The sequence below is a fragment of the Cupressus sempervirens genome, chromosome 6 (genome assembly GCF_028749045.1).
Source record: "Cupressus sempervirens isolate cs-2001-9-10 chromosome 6, ASM2874904v1, whole genome shotgun sequence".
Lineage (NCBI taxonomy): Eukaryota > Viridiplantae > Streptophyta > Pinopsida > Cupressales > Cupressaceae > Cupressus > Cupressus sempervirens.
Window position 1 is genome coordinate 254,048,994 of NC_143123.1, and position 7,342 is coordinate 254,056,335.

A 7,342-nucleotide genomic window follows, 5' to 3' on the forward strand; every position below is an offset into this window, starting at 1 on the left:
AATGATATTTGGTGGTCTCCCCTCTTTATTCTACAAGGCATCCTGCTTGCTAAGGTTCAGGATGTTAGTGCTCCATGTTTTCATAAATGTGGCATCAGGACACCCATAGATTTGTTCTTCAGAGTTACCATGAGTCTCAGAATGTGGGAAGACATGAAAATCCAATTTCATCTATCTTTTCTAGATTGGTAGAGTTTTGACTTGTTGGTGTTTGCCTTGCCTCCTCACATGCTTCACAAGTTGGGTATTCAACCTGTTAAGATATGGTGGAAGGTTTGGAAGTGGTATTTGCACACTCTTATTACTAATTATAAGCCCAAGATGAGATTACTTTGGTTGGTGCCACATTTGCTCATGGTTGACACCCTCAACCAACATTGGCACTTACAATCTTCTTAGAAAAACTAGAAACTAAGATCTACACTATTTGAATCGCCATTACTAAGCCAAATATTGCACACTCTTCTTAGTGTGTTCTTTTTATGGGTTTTCCCCTAGGCCCTTGACTCAAGCATTTGGGAGTATCTAATCCTAGGTGTCCTTTTTGTGGGCAACCTAAGACCTTTCTTCATATTTTCTAGTTCTATCAAAGAGCTCAACAATATTGGATCTATATTCATGATTTGTTAAAACAATTTCGACCTGAGCCTTTTTATTGGCATATAATTATGTTGGGTGATTCGATTAGAATCCCCTTCAAGTACACTCAAATTAGAAATGCTTTTAGAATGGAGATTCTATTCAGTCTTTGGAAAGATATAAATCTTCTTCTTTTTACTCACAACTTCCTTGATATAAATGTTTCTATGTATTTTAAAGCTTGCATATACAATAATGTGATGATGTAGATTCAAGTACAAGCTAACAAGGTAGTGCTTAAGGTGACCCAATTGCAGGTGCTCTTGAACCACTAGGGAAACACCCCATTGACAATGGCCAGTGAGCTGTTGGAATCTATTTATTTCAATCACACTCCTCATGGTCATCACCATGGTTGTAATTTATTCACTCATTATTCCCAGACTCCTTAGTTCAAGGCTTCCCATTGCTCTCCTAGTGGCAGGAATGATGGTCAATATCGCCACTTGACTTCTCCACCACAACGTGACTCTAGAAAGTCCCATGTTATTTTTACTGGTTGGACCACCCTTGATGGTGGATCTTCATGGTTTCAGGCCACCTCCTTTAAATGGTTGTTCCCTCACTCATGGCCATTTTTCCTCCGAAGACTAAGGATGATAAATATTTTTACAAAAAAAATGTTGCTAATGATGGGTGGTCTCTACCCAACACACCTGTGGACCCCAAAGATGGATGGGGTAAAAATGGTGACAACTATAATCCACTTCCCTCAAATGATACAACTTTGACTGTCTGAGGTGGGTTTTTCATGAATAGTTTTGTAGCCTTCTGGTCGGTGGCCATGTGATTCTTGCAAAGTGATATTTATTGTTAGAATGATTAGAATAATTAAGAGGGGGAGGGGGTGAATCAGTTATCCTCAGGTCCAGATGTACCATTTCAATTTTTACCAACTTAATCACACTCATAAATCCACTCAACCGATATAGCAACTCATCAGTAAATCAACTTATTCATTCATCACTTAGCTCCTTGTTTAATATATTCCAACTAACAAAAATATATAATAGTAAATAACATGCAACATGAAAAATCATACACACATGTATGACACCAGTATTTAATGCGAAAACCCAATTTGGAAAAAACCACCAACATGCTACCACTTTTCACTCTTCTAAAGTGAGCTCGATTAAGAGCCAACCTTATTAAAGGTTACAAAACACACTATTAGGTGTGACCCTATTAAAGGATTTAAATCACTCTATTAGGAGTGGTGTGGTAAGAGGTCTTTAGGTCATTCCATTAGAATCTCAACTTGATTAAAGGATATACAATATGATTGTTAGGTCAACCTTGAGTAAAGGATTTTACTACCACTATGGTTAGAAAGTAACAATTAGGTTGATCTAATAAAACACAACTCACTTTGCTTGTTTAGATCTTCATTTGGCTCATTCTTGGTTCATTGATTGGACTTCATCATATTCTCCATCTTTGATTTTCTTGGCAACCCTTCAATCAATCACTCTCACAAACTTCTCACTTTTCCTTTGCTACTTTGTTCTTCATAGGTTCTCCACAAATTAGCCAATCAAAAACCACAAATAGTCTCTTGTGCCTCTTTAAATAGGTAGCTTTGATCTTTTTCCACTTAAACATCAACGTAGATCTTAGGGTTTATTCAGATTCATCAAATATGTCCATTGTTTTGTCCTTCTTCTTTCTTGAAACTTTAGTAAACTTCTCGTTGAATCCACACCATAGATCACTTTACAAATTCAATTCATACATTAAATACATCATCTCATCAATCCTCATCTTTCATGCATTTTGACCAATTCATAAATTCAACTATGTCAACCTCAAATCTTGATTATTTCACAAACTGTTAATTCGATGACACTCAATCATCACTATGTTCTTCAACTCAGTCATCACTGTATAGCTCTATCTCAATTGTTTTGTCTTGCTTGACCTACATTGGCTCACTTAATCTCTACTATCACTTGGATGATACTATTCTGCTTGGCATCTACTTTAAGTTCCTTAATCTTCTGCTTTGAAACTCCTTCATTGACTTAGCAAACTGATACTCAATCAAGCTTAGTGTTTTATTCAGCTTCTCTTCTACACTTAATACAATAATCAAACAACACATTATCTTGCCCAATACCAACTAATCAAGTGACCATTGTAATTCCATCATACTTACTCCTTTTTTCTCATCAACTTCACTAGTTCATCTAGTTATCTCCTCTTTTCGAGTCCTCTTCATCAATCAACTAATATGGCACTCTACAATGTTAGCACATGTTTTACCAGTAAGGTTTGACATCAATGACAACATAACAAATGTTCCAATTGTAGTTTCCAAAAATCTTCCTATTTGACATTGATAACAACACCTTTAGTTACCATACAATGAAAAAAGTGTCTTCCTAATTCTCACTATCACATCCCTCTATAATTTGATATATATCTTCATTAATATCCTTAGTTTCATTATGATTCTCATCCATGCAATCTCCAATATGCTTCCTCTTTTCTTCTATTACATTTCTTCCTCTATGATACCAATTGAGATCTTTCATTATGACACCAACTATATTAGCTCCCTCTTTTGACATTCTTTCACAACACATCTTTAGATATTCATCTTCTCCCTCTTTATCTGTAATTGGATGGTAACACAATAACTCTTTTTGTTGGATGGTAACTATCGTACTTCTCTCTCTTTGACAACAATGCTAAAGACATCATCCTCTTGTATCACTTTCTGTATTGACTTGTCTTTTGAAATATTTTCCTCTACCAATTTTGACCATGACTTCTTGCAACCTCATAAAATCAGGCTTATGTCCTTCTTTTCACAGCTTTAGGTAGCTCCTAAAGTCTGACCTCTTGCATCAATCTATAAGATATTTTGATCATAACAATTGATGCAATGTTGCATCTCTTCTTAGTTTTCCTCAAATAGGGGAATGACCCCTAACTTACCTCTTAGACACACATATGCATCCTTAGGTAAAGCCTTTGTAAATATACCAACTATCTGTTTATTTGTATTCACATATTCTAGACTCACTTCTTTGTCTTGCACTAATTCTCTCATGTAATGGTACTTGATTGCAATGTGTTTTGTCTTTATGTGTATCATAGGATTTGTAGATATGTTTATAGCACTTGTGTTATCACAAAAACACCACAAGTTTAGTAATCTATTCCTTCAAACCTTTCAACAATTGCTTGATCCACACAATGTTTGAAAAATTAACTCCTGCAATAACATATTCAACTTTTGTTGTGGATTGAGAAATACAATTTTGCTTCTTACTTGTGAATGAAATCAATCTCCTACCTAGAAAGAAAGTTTCTCTACTTTTACTCTTTCTATCATCAATGTTTCTATCCCAATCAACATTAGTGTGTTCCTTTCGCTCAAACTTGTAACTCTTCTTATACCATAAACCATAGTCTCATGTTCCTTTTAGATATCTCAATATCCTTTTCACAACCATCATGTGATTCTCCCTTAGATTAGTAGAAAATATTGCAACAATACTAACAACTAATGGAATGTCAGGTCTACTATGAACAACATATTACAATTTACCAATCATTGACCTATATAGTGTTTGATTTACTTCAACAGAACCATCATTCTTTGAAAGTTTATGTCTAGTAACCATAGGTGTTCCAATTGATCTTGAATCTTCCATTCCAAAGGTTTTCAATATCTCCTTGATATACTTTGAATGTGTGATGTAAATACCTCTCTTCATGTGATAGACTTGCAACCCAACAAATAATTTAATCTCCATACATTGGCATTTCAAATTCTTTCTTCATCTCATTAGAAAATAATTTGGACAACATGTCATGTCCTTCAAATATGATATCATCAAAAAATATTTCAACTAACAATGTCCTATCCTTAGATTCACTTTTCATGTATAGATTGATGTTATCATTAGTTCTTGCAAAACCAATTTTCACCAAATATATATGTAACCTTTCATACCATGCCCTAGGAGCTTGTTTCAAACCATATAATTCTCTATGCAACTTACATACCATATTCTTCTTGCTAGGATCAACAAATAGTTTAGGTTGTTCAATGTAGATTTCTTCCTCCAAGATTCCATTAAAAAATGCAGATTTGACATCCTTTTGGTATATACTGAATCCTTTGTAAGCAACATATGCAAGTAATGTTCTTACTCTTTTCAATCTTGCAACTAGGAAAAATGTCTCCCCATAGTCAATTCCTTCCTCTTATGCATATCTCTTACAAACCAATCTTGCTTTGTTCATTGTGACTTCACCTTTCTCATTCAACTTATTTTTGAATACCCACTTGGTTCCAATCATATTCTTGTGCTTTGGTCTTGGTACCAATGTCCATGTCTTATTTTATCTATTTGATCAATCTCCTCATTCATTGCTTTACTCCAATCTTCATTCTCCAATGCATCATTGATTGATTTAGGCTCAAACTCACATAATAAACATTTATCATTCTTCAACTTACTCCTTGTCATGACTCCTAAATCTTTGTCTCTAATGATTTGATTAGGTGTATGGTTCCTTCTCACATATTTTGTTAAGATAGGTTCAAATCTTCTCTCTTCTTGTTGTTTTTCACTTGGTTATGCTTTATCATCTTCTTTAGGTATCTCCTAACAATGTCTATCTGGTGTTCAATTTCCTCTTTTTGACGTTTGACTCCCTCTCTTTGTGACTTGACTTCTACAACTTGGTGTTCGATAGAGCTTTTCTAATGAACCTTAGTAGTGCCTAGTTACTGATGCTCAACAACCTCTTTCTCTGGTTCTAGTAAGGTACCAGGTTCTCCTTCATAGATGTAGACAAATTTTCTATAATCTTTAGGTTCTTTATTGCATTGTTCTTCATTCTTTTTTGCAAATTCATCAACTTTAACATTTGTACTTTCCACAATTTCGTTAATATTAGAATTCAAACACTAGTATGATTTTCTTTTAGTGAAATATACCTTCATCACTCTATGCATCAAGTTTTCATTTCCTTGTATCTTTCAATATGTAACACTTGCTTCCAAAGACTTTGTAATAATTGACATTAGGTGTAGACCCATACCAGATTTCAAAGGGGTTTTGTCTATACTTTTCTTGACTTGAACTTGGTTCAATGTATAAAAACAATACTCACAACTTCTCTCCAATACTTTTGTGAAACATTCTTCTCCACTATCAATGTTCTTGCACAATCCATGATTGATCTATTTCTTCTTTTAGCTATCCCATTATGCGGTGGAGTCCTTGGTGCACTCATTTATCTTTTGATTTCTTTGTCATTGTAGAATATATTGAATTCCTCAAATATGAATTCACCACCTCTATCTGATCTCAAGCATTTTAGACTTTTACCTATTTCCTTTTCAACGCTAGCCAAATACCACTTAAACATTTGAAAAACATCAGATTTTTCTTTAAGAAACATCACAATCATCATTCTAGAGAAATCATCAACAAATAGAATAAAGTATTTGTAATTATAATGACTTTGCACTCCAATATGACCACATAGATCAGTATGAACCAACTCCAAAATATCATAAGAAGAATGAGTCTTGTTCTTGAAACTAGAATGTGTCATTTTTCCATTTCAAATTGTTTGCACATCACCTTATCATGTTTTCTCAATCTTGGCAATCCTCTTACTCTATTCATCTTAATAATATTTACCAAATTATCAAAGTTCACATGACATAGCCTCTTATGTCATAACCAAACATCTTCAAATTGTGCAAATAGACATTTAGCTTCAGATAGGTCTAGATAGAACAAGTTACCTCTTGTTTTCTTCCACTTCCAATTAGTTCACCAGTAGCATCATAGATTTTTTCCTTATTGTTTTGGAGTTCAACTCGGTAGCCTGAATAGTTCAATTGTGCCACACTCAACAAGTTATATTTCAATCCATCAACCCAATGTGCATAGTCATATTTGATCTTGTCATTCAATATAATTGATCATTTACCTTTCACATAACATGGTGCATCATTTCCAAACTTAACACAACTTCCATTAGAGTGTTCTAGTTTTTCAAACTTATTTGTATCACCAGTCATATTATGTGAGCAACAACTATCAATTATCCATCTATCATTCTTATTCACATGTGAAATTAAAACAATTTTCTCATCTTCACTAGATTCAACATAAACAACTTCTTCATTATTTTCATCAGAACCGTTATCAAGACCATCTGCTTCAGCAATGTAACAATATCTCTTATCTTTTCTCTTGTAGTTTTTGTTACCTCAGTTGTCTCTCTTGTCTCTCCTTCCTCGGTGTTTGTTATCTTTTCCTTCCTCCTCATCTCTGTTAGGACATCTTGCAACAACATGACCACATATTATAGGAAGTTTACCTTTGTATTTGCCTTTTCCTCTTGGTAGTCTTCTTGCCAATGATGCTTCAAGATTATCAAGGTCATCATCTAATTCATTATCACTATCCACATGCTTACTCTTTGAACTTTTCCTCCTTTTAGGTCCATCAAGGGTTAGTTGAGACTTGAAATCACATTCAACAGTAGAAGGTGTATAATTATCAAAAAATTGGCAACTCAAATGCAGTGAGTCTACCAATTAGACTATCTAGGGATAGATCATTACCAGGTGTACATCTCAGTTCTTGAATTGCAAATACTCTAATTACATAGATGGAGATTAAGGTCCTCAATACCTTGTTGATAACAGTTTTGTTAGATA